Below are 15,749 nucleotides of genomic sequence, written 5' to 3' on the forward strand. Positions count from 1 at the left end.
ATGAGAGTGAGTGATCGGGATCATGAGAGAGAGTGATCGGGATTGTGAGAGAGTGATCGGGATTGTGAGAGAGTGATCGGGATTGTGAGAGAGTGATCGGATTGTGAGAGAGTGATCGGGATTGTGAGAGAGTGATCGGGATTGTGAGAGAGTGATCGGGATTGTGAGAGAGTGATCGGGATTGTGAGAGAGTGATCGGGATTGTGAGAGAGTGATCGGGATTGTGAGAGTGTGATCGGGATCGTGAGAGAGAGAGCGATTGCGAGAGAGAGGCGAGAGCGAGAGCAATCACGAGAGAGTGATCGTGAGAGAGAGCAATTGTGAGAGAGCCAGAAAGAAGAGCGATTGTAAGAAAGAGCGATCGTGAGAGCCATCGAGAAAGCTATCGCGAGAGAGAGCGCGATGGGGAGAGCCATCAAGAGTGAGTGATCGCGAGAGAGAGATTGAGCGATCACAAGAGAGAGAGTGATCACAAGAGAGAGCAATTGCGAGCGAGAGAGAGAGCGATTGCGACAGAGCATGATTGCAAGAGACCAATCGTGCGAGAAAGAGCCATCGCGAGAGAGAGCAGAGAGAGAGCGATCGCGAGTGCCAGAGAGAGCAAGCGCAAGAAAGTGAGCGAGAGTGATTGCGAGAGAGACTTTCTGACAGTCCTGCTACCTTCACCAGTGAGTGAGTGAATGACATAGCCCTCTCTGCCTCAAACCTTTTTTTTACAAACTCATGTCTCATTCAAAGAGAACCTCCCCTTGACACATCAGCCCATTAAATAGTATGTGATGTCCTTTGTGTCTTTGACCAAGATTCAAACTGCAGCACTGAAGAGAGAAATGTTAAATTCATCCGGCGCTGTTTCCTCCTTTTTCATAAATGAGCAATGGGGTGTAGAGGAGTACAGGGAAATACTTTTCCCTATTATGAATTTCAACAAGGTAGCTCTGCATTTCATCATCCACAGTTTAGCAAAGGTCTGAATTTTAACTAGGGCCATTGGTGTGTGAGACTCATGTGTGAGCCTCAAACTGTGTCTTATAGATGTCAGTATTATTACGCAAAAAGCACAAGCCAGCCAATTTGAATTTGACCCTGCACAACAGGTTTTATCATTTGGACCACACAACAGCAATGGACTGAACGCAATGAATGTAAAATAACATACTAATTCTACTAACATTCCAGGACCCAATAACATATTCCCCTACTAATCAATGCAATTTAGGCCATTGCTTATGAGTGAAAAAAGTTGGTGCATTGGGGCAAAGTGGCACATTAAATAAAATGTAAGGATACTTGAACTGCGCAAAGCCAACTGGAAATGCAGAATTAGACTTGTTCTGCAGTGAATACGTGACTGGGTGGAGATGCAGGTTGATTTATTCAAACTGCCTCCATTGGTCATTTATGAAAAAGGAGGAAACAGCGCTGGATGAATGTACCATTTTACTCTTCAGCACTGCGGTTTGAATCTCCATCAAAGGCACAAAGGAAATTGCGTGCTATTTAATGGGCTGATTTGTCAAAGCGTGAGAGAGTGAAAGCGAGAGAGAGAGCGAGTGAGCACGAGAGGGTGAGAGAGAGCAAGAGTGAGAGCACGAGTGAGCAAGCATGAGAGAGCGTGAGCAAGAGCAGAGAGAGCAAGAGCAAGCACACATGAGGGCGAGAGAGCATGCAAGCATGAGAAAGAGCAATAGAGAGAGCAAGCGAAAGCAAGAGAGCGAAAGAGCAAGTGAGAGAGAACAAGAGAGAGAGAGCGCAAGAGTGTGTGGGTGAACAAACGAGACCAAGATTGAGCACGAGGGAGATTGCGATTCAGAGAGCGAGAAAAGGAGAGGGAATGAGAGAGGGACAGAGAGCACAATAGAGCGAGCTAAGAGAGGGAGAGAGCGAGAGAGACAGAGAGATTGAGAGAGTGAGAGGAAGTGAGAGGGAGCAACAGAACAGGAGAGCGTGAATAGAGAGAGTGCCAGAGAATGCAAGAGAGTGAGAGATTGAGCAGGAGCAAGCACAGGAGCAAGTGAGAGCGAGCAAGCAATTGAGAGAGCACAAGATTGAGTGAGAAAGAGGAAGCAAGAGAGCAAGTGAGAGATAGATTGAGATAGTGAGAGAGCGCAAGAGAAAGAGCGAATGAGAGTGAGCGACCGAGCAAGAGAGCAACTGAAAGCAAGAGAGAATGAGTGAGCACAAGAAAGAGAGCGAGAGAAAGAGAGCACAAGAGAGCAAGCACGAGTGAGAGAAAGCCAGCAAGAGAGCAAGCACGAGAGAGTGCAAGTGAGAGAGCATGAGAGAGAGAGAAAGGGAGCAAGAGAGCAATAGCACAAGAGAGCGAGAGAGAGAATGCAAGAGAGCGAGAGTGAGTGAGCAAGTGTGAAAGCAAGCCTGAGGAAAGCAAGCACGAGTGAGAGCAAGTGCAAGAGAGAGAGCAAGAGAGATGGCGAGAGAAAGATTGTGAGTGAGAGAGATGAGGAGAGAGCAAGAGAGAACATGAGCAAACAAGAAGGCACAAGGGAGTGTGCGAGCATGACAGAGAGAAAGAGAGAGACCAAGATAAAGTGATCGAGTGCGAGTGAGACCAAGAGCGAGTTGGAAAGAGAGAGAGCGAGCGAGATAGCAAGCGCAAGCAAGAGAGGAAGCACGAGAGAGAGAGCTACCGAAAGAGAGCAAGTGAACGAGAGAGAGAGCGCGAGTGAGAGATTGCGAGAGAGCGATCAGGATCGTGAGAGAGGGAGAGATTGCATCAGAGCACGAAAGTGATTGCAAGAGAGCGATCGCGAGAGAGAGTGATCGTGAGAGAGAGAGAGCAATCATGAGAGAGAGCGATCACGATCGCAAGAGAGAGCGATCAGGATCACAAGCGAGAGAGCGAGCGATTGTGAGAGAGCGAGAAAGATCGCCAGCAATCATGAGAGAGAGAGAGATTGTGAGAGAGAGCACGATTGCGAGAGAGAACGATAGAGAGCAATCACGAGAGCAAGATCGTGAGAGAGAGAGAGAGAGCAAGAGAGCGATCGAGAGAGCGATTGCGAGAGAGACAGAGAGATTGAGAGGGAGCGAGAGGGAGCAACAGACCAGGAGAGCGTGAATAGAGAGAGTGCTCGAGAATGCAAGAGAGTGAGAGAGATTTAGCAGGAGCAAGCACGGGAGCAAGCATGAAAGAGACCGAAAGAGCAGGCGAGAGAGAGAGCAATCGAGAGACAGAGAGCAAGCGAGAGAGAGAACAAGAGTGAGAGCAAGCGAAATAGAGCAAGCAAGAGAGAGAGCAAGTGAGAGAGAACAAGAGAGAGTGAGAAAGAGGAAGCAAGAGAGAAAGCGAGAGATAGATTTAGATAGCGAGAGCGCAAGAGAAAGAATGAATGAGAGTGAGCGACCGAGCAAGAGAGCAAGTGAGTGCGAAAGCAAGTGAGAGAGAGAGTGATCGAGAGGGATCGAGAGAGAGCGATCAGGATCATGAGAGAGAAAGGTCAGAGAGAGAGAGAGACAGAGATTGCGAGAGCGATCGAGAGGGAGCCGAGCGAGAGAACGATCAGGATCACGAGAGAGAGAGATAATGAGAGCGAGAGAGCGCGATCGCCCGCTATCATGAGAGGGAGAGGGGGAGGGAGGGAGAGAGAGAGAGAGAGAGCGAAAGAGAGAGTGAGACAGAGTGAGTGATCGGGATCATGAGAGAGAGTGATCGGGATTGTGAGAGAGTGATCGGGATTGTGAGAGAGTGATCGGGATTGTGAGAGAGTGATCGGGAGAGAGTGATCGGGATTGTGAGAGAGTGATCGGGATTGCGAGAGAGAGGCGAGAGCAATCACGAGAGAGTGATCGTGAGAGAGAGCGAGAGAGCAATTGTGAGAGAGCCAGAAAGAAGAGCGATTGTAAGAAAGAGCAATCGCGAGAGCCATCGAGAAAGCTATCGCGAGAGAGAGCGATGGGGAGAGCCATCGAGAGTGAGCGATCGCGAGAGATTGAGCGATCACAAGAGATAGATCGCGAGAGAGAGTGATCATGAGAGAGAGCAATTGCGAGAGAGAGAGCGATTGAGACAGAGCATGATTGCAAGAGACCAATCGCGAGAGGAAGAGCCATCGCGAGAGAGAGCCAGAGAGAGAGCGATCGCGAGTGCCAGAGAGAGCAAGCGCAAGAAAGCGAGCGAGAGTGATTGCGAGAGAGCGATTGCGAGTGAGGGAGCATGCGAGAGAGACTCTCTGACAGTCCTGCTACCTTCACCAGTGAGTGACTGAATGACATAGCCCTCTCTGCCTCAAACCTTTTTTTTTACAAACTCATGTGTCATTCAAAGAGAACCTCCCCTTGACACATCAGCCCATTAAATAGTATGTGATGTCCTTTGTGTCTTTGACCAAGATTCAAACTGCAGCACTGAAGAGAGAAATGTTAAATTCATCCGGCGCTGTTTCCTCCTTTATCATAAATGAGCAATGGGGTGTAGAGGACTACAGGGAAATACTTTTCCCTATTATGAATTTCAACAAGGTAGCTCTGCATTTCATCATCCACAGTTTAGCAAAGGTCTGAATTTTAACTAGGGCCATTGGTGTGTGAGACTCATGTGTGAGCCTCAAACTGTGTCTTATAGATGTCAGTATTATTACGCAAAAAGCACAAGCCAGCCAATTTGAATTTGACCCTGCACAACAGGTTTTATCATTTGGACCACACAACAGCAATGGACTAAACGCAATGAATGTAAAATAACATACTAATTCTACTAACATTCCAGGACCCAATAACATATTCCCCTACTAATATTCAATGCAATTTAGGCCATTGCTTATGAGTGAAAAAAGTTGGTGCATTGGGGCAAAGTGGCCCATTAAATAAAATGTAAGGATACTTGAACTGCGCAAAGCCAACTGGAAATGCAGAATTAGACTTGTTCTGCAGTGAATACGTGATTGGGTTGAGATGCAGGTTGATTTATTCAAACTGCCTCAATTGCTCATTTATGAAAAAGGAGGAAACAGCGCTGGATGAATGTACCATTTTACTCTTCAGCACTGCGGTTTGAATCTCCATCAAAGGCACAAAGGAAATTGCGTGCTATTTAATGGGCTGATTTGTCAGAGCGTGAGAGAGTGAAAGCGAGAGAGAGAGCGAGTGAGCACGAGAGGGTGAGAGAGAGAGAGAGCGAGCAAGAGTGAAAGCGAGCAAGAGTGAGAGCAAGAGTGAGCAAGCATGAGAGAGCGAGAGCAAGCACACATGAGGGCGAGAGAGCATGCAAGCATGAGAAAGAGCAATAGAGTGAGAGAGCAAGTGAAAGCAAGAGAGCAAGTGAGAGAGCACAAGAGAGAGATAGAGAGCGCAAGAGTGTGTGGGTGAACGAACGAGACCAAGATTGAGCACGAGGGAGATTGCGATTCAGAGAGCGAGAAAAAGAGAGGGAGTGAGAGAGGGACAGAGAGCACAATAGAGCGAGCTAAGAGAGGGAGAGAGCGAGAGAGACAGAGAGAGTGAGAGGAAGTGAGAGGGAGCAACAGAACAGGAGAGCGTGAATAGAAAGAGTGCCAGAGAATGCAAGAGAGTGAGAGATTGAGCAGGAGCAAGCACAGGAGCAAGCGAGAGAGAGCGAGCAAGAGTGAGTGAGAGCCAGAGTGATAGAGAGCAAGTGTGAGCGAGCAAGCAATTGAGAGAGCACAAGATTGAGTGAGAAAGAGGAAGCAAGAGAGCAAGTGAGAGATAGATTGAGATAGTGAGAGAGCGCAAGAGAGAGAGCGAATGAGAGTGAGCGACCGAGCAAGAGAGCAACTGAAAGCAAATGTGAGTGAAAGCAAGAGAGAATGAGTGAGCACAAGAAAGAGAGCGAGAGAGAGAGCACAAGAGAGCAAGCACGAGTGAGAGAAAGCCAGCAAGAGAGCAAGCACGAGAGAGTGCAAGTGAGAGAGCGTGAGAGAGAGAGAAAGGGAGCAAGAGAGCAATAGCACAAGAGAGCGAGAGAGAGAATGCAAGAGAGCAAGAGTGAGCGAGCAAGTGTGAAAGCAAGCCTGAGGAAAGCAAGCACGAGTGAGAGCAAGTGCAAGAGAGAGAGCAAGAGAGATGGCGAGAGAAAGATTGTGAGTGAGAGAGATGAGGAGAGAGCAAGAGAGAGAACATGAGCAAGAGAGCAAACAAGAAAGCACAAGGGAGTGTGCGAGCATGACAGAGAGAAAGAGAGAGACCAAGATAAAGTGATCGAGTGAGTGAGACCAAGAGCGAGATGGAAAGAGCGAGAGAGAGCGAGATAGCAAGCACAAGCAAGAGAGCAAGCGCGAGAGAGAGAGCGCTACCGAAAGAGAGCAAGTGAATGAGTGAACGAGAGAGAGAGAGCGAGTGAGAGATTGCGAGAGAGCGATCAGGATCGTGAGAGAGGGAGAGATTGCATCAGAGCACGAGAGTGATTGCAAGAGAGCGATCGCGAGAGAGAGTGATCGTGAGAGAGAGCAATCATGAGAGAGAGCGATCAGGATCGCAAGAGAGAGAGCGATCAGGATCACAAGCGAGAGAGCGATCAGGATCACAAGTGAGAGAGCGAGCGATTGTGAGAGAGCGAGAAAGATCGCCAGCAATCATGAGAGAGAGAGAGAGAGAGAGAGCGCGATTGTGAAGGAGCGAGAGAGAGATTGTGAGAGAGAGCGATTGCGAGAGAGAATGATAGAGAGCAATCACGAGAGCAAGATCGTGAGAGAGAGAGAGCAAGAGAGCGATCGAGAGAGCGATTGCGAGAGAGACAGAGTGATTGAGTGGGAGTGAGAGGGAGCAACAGAACAGGAGAGCGTGAATAGAGAGAGTGCTCGAGAATGCAAGAGAGTGAGAGATTGAGCAGGAGCAAGCACGGGAGCAAGCATGAAAGAGACCGAGAGAGCAGGCGAGAGAGAGAACAAGAGTGAGAGCAAGCGAAATAGAGCAAGCAAGAGAGAGAGAGCAAGTGAGAGAGAACAAGAGAGAGTGAGAAAGAGGAAGCAAGAGAGAAAGCGAGAGAGAGATTTAGATAGCGAGAGCGCAAGAGAAAGAATGAATGAGAGTGAGCGACCGAGCAAGAGAGCAAGTGAAAGCAAACGTGAGTGAAAACGAGAGAGAATGAGTGAGCACAAGAAAGAGAGTGAGAGAAAGAGAGCAAGCACGAGTGAGAGAAAGCAAGCAAGAGAGCAAGCACGAGAGCAAGAGTGATAGCAAAAGGGAGCAAGAGAGAGCAGTAGCAGAAGTGAGCGAGAGAGAGAGACAGAAAGAGAATGCAAGAGGTTGAGAGAGAGAGCAAGTGTGAAAGCAAACCCGAGGAAAGCAAGCACGAGTGAGAGCAAGTGCGAGAGAGAGAGAGCAAGAGAAATGGTGAGAGAGAGATTGTGAGCGAGAGAGAGATTGTGAGCGAGAGAGAAGGCGAGAGAGAACATGAGCAAGAGAGCAAACAAGAAAGCACGAGGGAGTGAGCGAGCACGACAGAGAAAGAGAGAGAGTAAGATAAAGTGATTGAGAGTGAGTGCGAGTGAGACCAAGAGCGAGATAGAAAAAGCGAGAGAGAGAAAGCAAGCACAAGCAAGAGAGCAAGCGGGAGAGAGAGCGCTAGTGAAAGACAGCAAGTGAGTGAGTGAACGAGAGAGAGAGCGAGCAAGAGATTGCGAGAGAGCGTTCGGCATCGCGAGAGAGATTGTGACAGAGCATGAGAGAGCGAGAGCAAGAGAGAGCGATCAGGATCACGAGAGAGAGAAAGCAATCGTGAGAGAGCAAGAGAGAGAGAGAGTGCGAGAGAGAGCGAGAGAGCAAGAGAGCGATTGCGAGAGACAGCGAGTGGGATCACAAGCGAGAGAGTGAGCGAGAGCAATTGTGAGAGAGCGAGAAAGATCGCCAGCAAGCATGAGCGAGAGAGATCGTGAGAGATCAAGAGAGCGATTGCGAGAGAGAACGATGGAGAGCAATCACGAGAGTGAGATCATGAGTGATTGCGAGAGAGCAATCGTGACAGAGTGAGAGATAGAGAGCCATCGTGAGAGCGAGATCGAGAGTGATTGCGAGAGTAGAGCGCGATTGAGAGAGAGCGCGATAGCAATCATGAGAGAGAGCGATAGAGCAATCGCGAGAGAGAGCGAGAGAGAACAAGAGAGAGTGATCACGAGAGCGATCGAGAAAGTGATCGCGAGAGCTATTGTGAGTGAGCGATCATGTGAGAGAGCGATCGCGAGAGATCAATCACGACAAAGAGCGAGAGAGCGAGCAATTGTGAGACTGAGAGATCGTGAGAGAGAGAGAGAGAGAGTTCGATCAAGAGAGCGATTGAGAGAGTGAGCGATTGAGAGAGAGAACGACAGCCATTGAGAGAGAGAGAGATCAAAAGCGATCGCGAGAGAGAAGGCTCGTGATAGAGAGCCAGAGAGAGCGATCGCGAGAGAGAGAGAGAGAGAGAGAGATTGCGAGAGAGGGAGAGAGCAAGCATGCGAGAGAGGATGAGAGAGATTCTGTCAGTCCTTCTGCTACCTTCACCAGTGAGTGAGTGAATGACCCAGCCTTCTCTGCCTCAAGCCTTTTTCGCAAACCTGTGTGTCATTCAAAGGGAACCTCCCCTTGACACATCAGCCCATTAAATAGCACGTGATATTCTTTGTGCCTTCGACCGAGATTCAAACTGCATCGCTGAACAGCAAAATGTTAGATTCATCTGGCGCTGTTTCCTCCTTTTTCATAAATGAACAATGGGGTGTAGAGAAGTATATGGAAATACTTTTCCCTCTTCTGAATGTCAACAAGTTAGCTCTGCATTTCATCATCGACAGTTTAGCAAAGGTCTGAATTTTAACTAGGGCCAATGGTATGAGACTCATGTGTGAGCTTCAAACTGTCTAATATATGTCAGTATTATTACCCAAAATGCACAAGCCAGCGAATGCAAATTTGACCCTGCACAACAGGTTTTATCATGTGGACCTCACCACAGCAATGGACCAAATGCAATGAATGTAAAATAACATACTAATTTAATTCTACTAACATTCCAGGACCCAATAACTTATCGCCCTACTAATATTCAATGCAATTTAGGCCATTGCTTATGAGTGCAAAATGTTGGTGCATAGGGTCAAAGTGGCCCATTTCATAAAATGTTAATATATTTGAACTGCGCAAAGCCAACTTGAAATCTAGAATGAGATTTGTTCTGCAGTGAATATGTGACAGGGTTGAGATGCAAGTTGATTTATTCAAACTGCCTCCATTGTTCATTTATGAAAAAGGAGGAAACAGCGCCATATGAATGTACTATTTTTATCTTCAGCGCTGCAGTTTGAATCTCTGTCAAAGGCACAAAGGAAATCACATGCTATTTAATGGGCTATTTTGTCAGAGAGAGAGAGCGAGAGTGAGAGAGTGAGAGTGAGAGTGAAATAGAGAGCGAGAGTGAAAGCATGAGCGAGAGTGAGAGAGAGTGAAAGCGAGAGAGCTGGCCAGTATGAGAGAGTGAGCAAGCACAAGAGAACGAGAGAGAGGAAGCGAGAGAGCAATGAGTGAGAGATTGAGATAGTGAGAGCACAAGAGAAAGAGCGAGCGAATGAGAGCGATCGACCAAGAGAGAGAGCAAGTGAAAGCAAACGTGAGCGAATGAGCGAGTGCAAGAAAGATTGCGAGAGAGAGAAAGAGAGCACAAGAGAGCAAGCACGAGCGAGAGAAATCTAGCGAGAGAAAGCCAGCGAGAGAGTGCAAGTGAGAGGGAGCAAGAGAGAGCAGAAGCACAAGAGAGGGTGAGAAAGAGCGAGAGAGAGAGAATGCAAGAGAGCGAGAGAGAAAGCAAGCAAGAGAGATGGCGAGAGAGAGATTGTGAGCAAGAAAGAAAGCGAGAAAGCGCGAGGGAGCGGGCAAGCATGAGAGAGAGCAAGTGAGCGAGCGAACAAGAGCGTGAGAGAGAATGATCAGGAACACGAGAGTGGTCAGGATCTTGAGAGAGAGGGGAGAGAGAGCAATTTCAAGAGAGAGCGATCGGGATCGCGAGAGAGCGATCGCAAGAGAGATCGCGAGAGAGAGTGATCAAGAGAGATGGATTGAAGAAATCAAGAGAGAGAGCGAACACGAGAGAGAGCAAAAGAGACAGCAGTAGACCAAATGCAATGAATGTAAAATAACATACTAATTTAAATCTACTAACATTCCAGGACCCAATAATGTATTCCCCTACTAATATTCAATGCAATGTAGGCCATTGCTTATGAGTGCAAAATGTTGGTGCATAGGGTAAGAGTGGCCCATTTCATAAAATGTTAATATATTTGAACTGTCCAAAGCCAACTGGAAATGTAGAATGAGATTTCTTCTGCAGTGAATATGTGACAGGGTTGAGATGTAAGTTGATTTATTCAAACTGCCTCCATTGCTCATTTATGAAAAAGGAGGAAACAGCGCCATATGAATCTACCATTTTTATCTTCAGCACTGCAGTTTGAATCTCCATGAAAGACGCAAAGGAAATCGCGTACGATTTAATGGGCTGTTTTGTCAGAGAGAGAGTGCGAGAGAGCGCAAGTGTGAAAGCAACTGAGAACGCGAGTGAGTGTGAAAGCGAGCGAGAAAGAACGAGCGCGAGAGAGCAAGCGAGTACGTGTGTGAGAGTGAGTGAGTGAGCGAGCGTGAGAGTGAGTGAGCATGCAACAGAGCTAGAGAGCAAGAGAGAGAGAGATTGAGATTGCGGGAGAGAGACCGCGAGAGCAAGCGGGAGAGAGCGAGCAAAAGAGAGAGTGAGAGAGAGCAAGAGAGTGAGAAAGCGAGCATGAGAGAGAGTGCAAGTAGGAGACTGAGCGAGTGAGAGAGCGAGAGAGCAAACGATAGAGCACAAGAGAGTGAGATAGAGAGTGAGCAAGAGAGTGAGAACGAGAGAGAGAGAGCAAGTGAGAGTGAGAGATAGCGAGAAAGAGAGCAAGCGAGAGCAAGCAAGAGAGAGAGTTGGAGAGCAAGCAAGAGAGAGAGTTGGAGAGCATGCAAGTGAGACTGAGCGAAAGCATGAGAAAGTGCCAGCAAGAAAGAAAGAAAGTGAGTGAGCGAGAGAGTGAGATAGAGGAAGAGAGTGAGAGAGTGAAAGAGCAAGAGCGCAAGCGAGAAAGCACGAGAGTGCGAGCAAGAGTGAGAGAGAGCAAGCAAGAGTGAGAGAGCAAGAGAGATCGAGAGAGAGCGAGAGAGAGATTGCGAGCAAGCAAACAAGAGACAGAGAGCGAGTGAGCTAGTGAGAGAGCGAGTGAAAGCACTCAAGCGAGAGAGAGCAATCGAGCAAGAGAGAGAATGAGCGAGTGAGAAAGCAACCGAGCGAGAGACAGTGATTGAGCAAGAGAGAGAGCGAGAGCAAAAGAAAGAGCACGAAAGAGAGCACAAGTGAGAGAGCGAGAGATCAAGAGTGAGCAAGAGAGCAAGTGAAAGCAAATGTGAGAGAAAGTGAGAGAATGAGTGAGCAAGCTCAAGAAAGAATGAGAGAAAGAGAGCGCAGGGGAGAGTGAGAGAGCAAGCTAGAGAGCAAGCACGAGAGAGTTCGAGAGAGCAGGAGCACAAGAGAGAACGAGCAAGAGTGAAAGCAACCAAGAGTGAGGGTGAGAGAGCAAGTGCGAGTGAGAGAGCAGGATAGATGGCGAGAGAGTGCACATGAGCAAGAGAGCGAGAGCATGAGACATATGGCAAGTGAGAGAACATGAGTAAGAGAGCAAGTGAAAAAGAGCCAGCGATAGCGAGCGAGCTCGAGAGATAGCAAGAGAGAGAGCTATAGAGCGAGAGAGCAAGAAAGAGCTCGAGAGAGCAAGCGAGCGAGATAGAGCAAGAGAGTAAGAGAGCGAGTGAAAGAGTGAGCAAGAGAGTGAGAGCAAGAAAGCAAGCAAGAGAGAGCGAGATAGCGAGAGAGTGCAAGAGAGAGTGAGCGAGAGCGAGCAAGTAAAAGCAAACACGTGAGAAAGAGAGAGCATGAGCAAGCGAGGGAGAGCACAAGTGAGAGCATAAGAGGGCAAGAGAGCAAGTGAAAGCAAACATGAGAGTAAGTGAGAGAGAATGAGAAAGCACAAGAAAGAGAGCGCAAGAGAGCAAGCACGAACGAGAAAGAGAGCGAGAAAGCCAGCGAGAGAGGTCAAGCACGAGAGAGTGCAAGTGAGAGAGCTTGAGGGAGCAAGAGAGAGCAGGAGCACAAGAGAGAGAGACAGAGAGCGAGCAAGAGATACTGCAAGAGAGCGAGAGTGAAAGCAAGCAAGAGTGAGAGCAAGTGCGAGTGAGAGCAAGGGAGATGGTAGAGAGCGAGAGATTGTGAGTGAGAGCGCAAGAGAAAGAAGGTGAGCAAGAGAGCAAGCAACAGACATGACAGAGCAAGAGTGAGAGAGCAGGAGAGCGAGAGCAAGATAAAGTGATCGAGCGTGAGTGTGAGTGAGACCAAGAGCGCGAGAGAAAGAGAGAGAGAGCGAGAGAGAGATAGCAAGCACAAGCAAGAGAGCAAGCGTGAGAGAGAGAGAACAAGCAAGAGAGAGCAAGTGAGTGAGCAAACGAGAGAGAGAGCAAGCAAGAGAGAAAGAGTGAGCGTGACGGAACGAGAGAGTGAGTGAGAGAGTGACGAGTGAGCAAGAGATAGCAAGAAAGAGAGACAGAGTGAGAGTGCAAGAGAAAGAACAAGAGTGAGCGAGCACGAGAGAGGGAGAGATCAAGAGGGAGAGAGCGAGCAAGAGGGAGAGAGCGAGCATGAGAGAGAGCGAGAGAGTGAGCGTGCGAGAGAGAGCACGCGAGAGAGGGAGAGAAAGAGCAAAAGACATTGTGGGAAGCGTGACAACAGCGGTTGCTGAGTGGCTAGCCAGACAGAAAAAGGAGGGTCAGGATGAGTCTAAACTTACTAAACCTAAGGATGACAGTATTGTTTGTGTCAATACCTTCACAGACCAGAGTTTTAAAATCACCAATATCATCAAAAAACATTGGAAAATCTTTCAGACTACTACTCCATCTATGCCCATACCGATATTTGCTTATAAAAGAAGCACTACCATAGGCAATAGAGTTAGTAATAGCAAATTGAAATGCATAAATACACCTGACCCTAAATTGACCACCCTATGGGGCCTCCCAGAAGCCACTGGACATTACCCATGCGGCGCTTGCGGAGTATGCAAACTTAATTCTAAAAGTAAAGAAGTTGATATTGGTCTTTCAAAACACTGGATCTCAAAAAATCTAAGCAATTGTAATACAGAATTTGTTGTTTACTTGATTACGTGCAAATGCGGACTGCACTACGTGGGATAAACCATCCGCAAAGTGATAACCCGCATCATGGAGCACCGAAGCTGCTTGAAAAACAAAACCAAAAATGCTCCCATGGTCAAGCATTTCATCCATCAGAAGCACAACCATGAAGATTTTACATGGACTGTACTGTTGTCTCTTAAAGGAACTAATCACGAAATACGAGAAAAGAAACTTTTGAAAATGGAACAAAAAATGATTTATACTTTACACAGCGATGTCAAAGGTCTGAACAAATCTTTCGAATGGTACAATATATAATTGCATATTTGTTATGTACCTGAACTAAATACTCTACTTACCTCTACTCCTTTTTACCATACCCTTTACACCCAGATATACACCTTATTACGGTTATTGTTATCATTCCTCTCTACCTTTTTATTATTGGACTGACTGCCTCACTTTTCACCTAGACGTTAACGCTAGAGCATCACCTCTCCACATTTTCTCTGCTTCTCGCAAGTCCTACCTGCTTTATAGCCAATATACTACGGGACTCCCTTCTATACATACAGGTCTCTATATTCTCTAGATATTTTTTCTATATATTGCCTCTCATTAATTCTGTATTTATATGTGTTTGGTTATCTCCGTGCATTAACTCCCTTACGCGCACTACACAATGTAAAGGGTATTTCTAACAACCAGGCCCACTTCAAACATGGCCACCGGCTTTACTTCACTTCTGCTGTTCTATACCGTGACACTAACATGGAGGAAGGACTACTTGAATCTCCATGACAACCCTATGCATCGGCTCGCTCGGCGTTACCAGCCGACTACACGGAGCGCTGCAGACCAAGTCGTGACTCAGCACCTCTCTCTCGTTCACTTTTTCAGGTAAACCCCTTCTAACAACTAACGGATTTCTCCACAGTATTCATACCCATCACGGACTCCAAACGTACTTACCTACTCGCGCTCCCTTTTCTCTCCTAACAGCGACGAACAAGGGATCCTTTCCCTTTCTGAATTTTCCCGCTTTGTTAAATCTATCGCGGATGGTCATCCCGTGACACCTTAACCATCATATATCGGATGGCTCAATTTTCAGGTTAGACCTACTACTTTGCTCGTTTGTTCTACTCTACACGTATACTAACAAACAACACGTACATACACGTTTTTATTTAGACTCGCTATCCACAAAGGAGACACCCTTTACTTACAACCACCTTGGCGACTATCCCCTCACTACTCGGTATACGCCCAGTTTGGGCACCTACATCTGTGCTCTGCATGACTATCGCCCAGTCTACGTTTTACACTTTAGAACTATGTCCATTAAAGGTCAGCGGCGACTCCTGTAGGCACCACTACAAGCTTTTTTCAGCCACTGCACCATCTCTATGCCTCAGGGAGGTTTACATCTACTTCCCAATTAATCATCAATCAACCATCTATACTGGCTAATTTATCCCACAGGCATCTTAGCCTTTCACAGCGGGATAGCCGTCTGATTCTGTTTCGGTGTTTAGAGCACACATTAGGCTTTTTATAAGCAATTTTACTATGCTTAAAGTGTTAAACATACTTTTTAGGATTGATTCATCCTTCCTAAACCTACTGACCAACGGAAGTAGAGAGCCCCCACCAGCACTATATAAGGTAATTATTTCCCTTTATATTGGTGCCTTAGTTCAATTGAACATATCAAATTATCTAGCTATTTACAAGCTGAACTTTTGTTTTAATGTTTTTAACCCCAAAGATGCTATGAGACAAACGCTGATTAATACTACAATCCAATTAGCACTAGGTTATGCCATAATAACCATTATCTCCTGATGAATGTTCTACACCTATGTTTTCAGAACAGAAACATGTCGAGACCAATCTCTGGACTAAACACAGAGACCTAAATCCAAGATACATTCAATTCTAATAGAATTTGGTACATTACTATTTGTTTTATGAGTACCAATTATGTATTTTTTTCCTGTGAATCTGTTTTAACGTGCTATAATAGCCTGTTACGTGTTCCCTGTTTTATATTGGATGTCATGTTTTGTATTGTGGACCATAAATTTAATTATACATTTTAATTTCTATAATCAATTATTAAAACTGATTTCTCTCTTTTAATCACGTCTGGTCCCTTTCCCATTTGATCAATTGAGTTAATTTATACTCTAGCATCTGAACATTAACTTTGTCTCCCTAATCTACATTGACTACTATCCACCCGGATATAGACAAAGTATACACTATTAACTTGTTCAAGTCAGTGTTTTTACCGGGTTTCCTCCCCTGATAATCAAGCATACGGAGGCACTCCAGATATCTATCATGAAATACCCTGTGGAGAGAGTCACTCTAAAAGTCTTCAGCATTCCTACCGGTTGCCGCGGTACCAGTCAAGACAACCTGTTTCTAGGGCAGCTCGCTAAAATAATCATCATGTTAAGAACCCCTTTGAGTTCAAACACTGTAACATGAACTATGCGGCGCTGCACAAGGACAGCGTTTTGATCTCCACCAAAGCATATGCCCCCAACTTTGGACTTCCGAATATAATCAGAGAATACATGGGG

Source organism: Ambystoma mexicanum, chromosome 4q (assembly GCF_040938575.1).
Source record: "Ambystoma mexicanum isolate Mex_15411 chromosome 4q, UKY_AmexF1_1, whole genome shotgun sequence".
In the NCBI taxonomy this organism is placed as follows: domain Eukaryota; kingdom Metazoa; phylum Chordata; class Amphibia; order Caudata; family Ambystomatidae; genus Ambystoma; species Ambystoma mexicanum.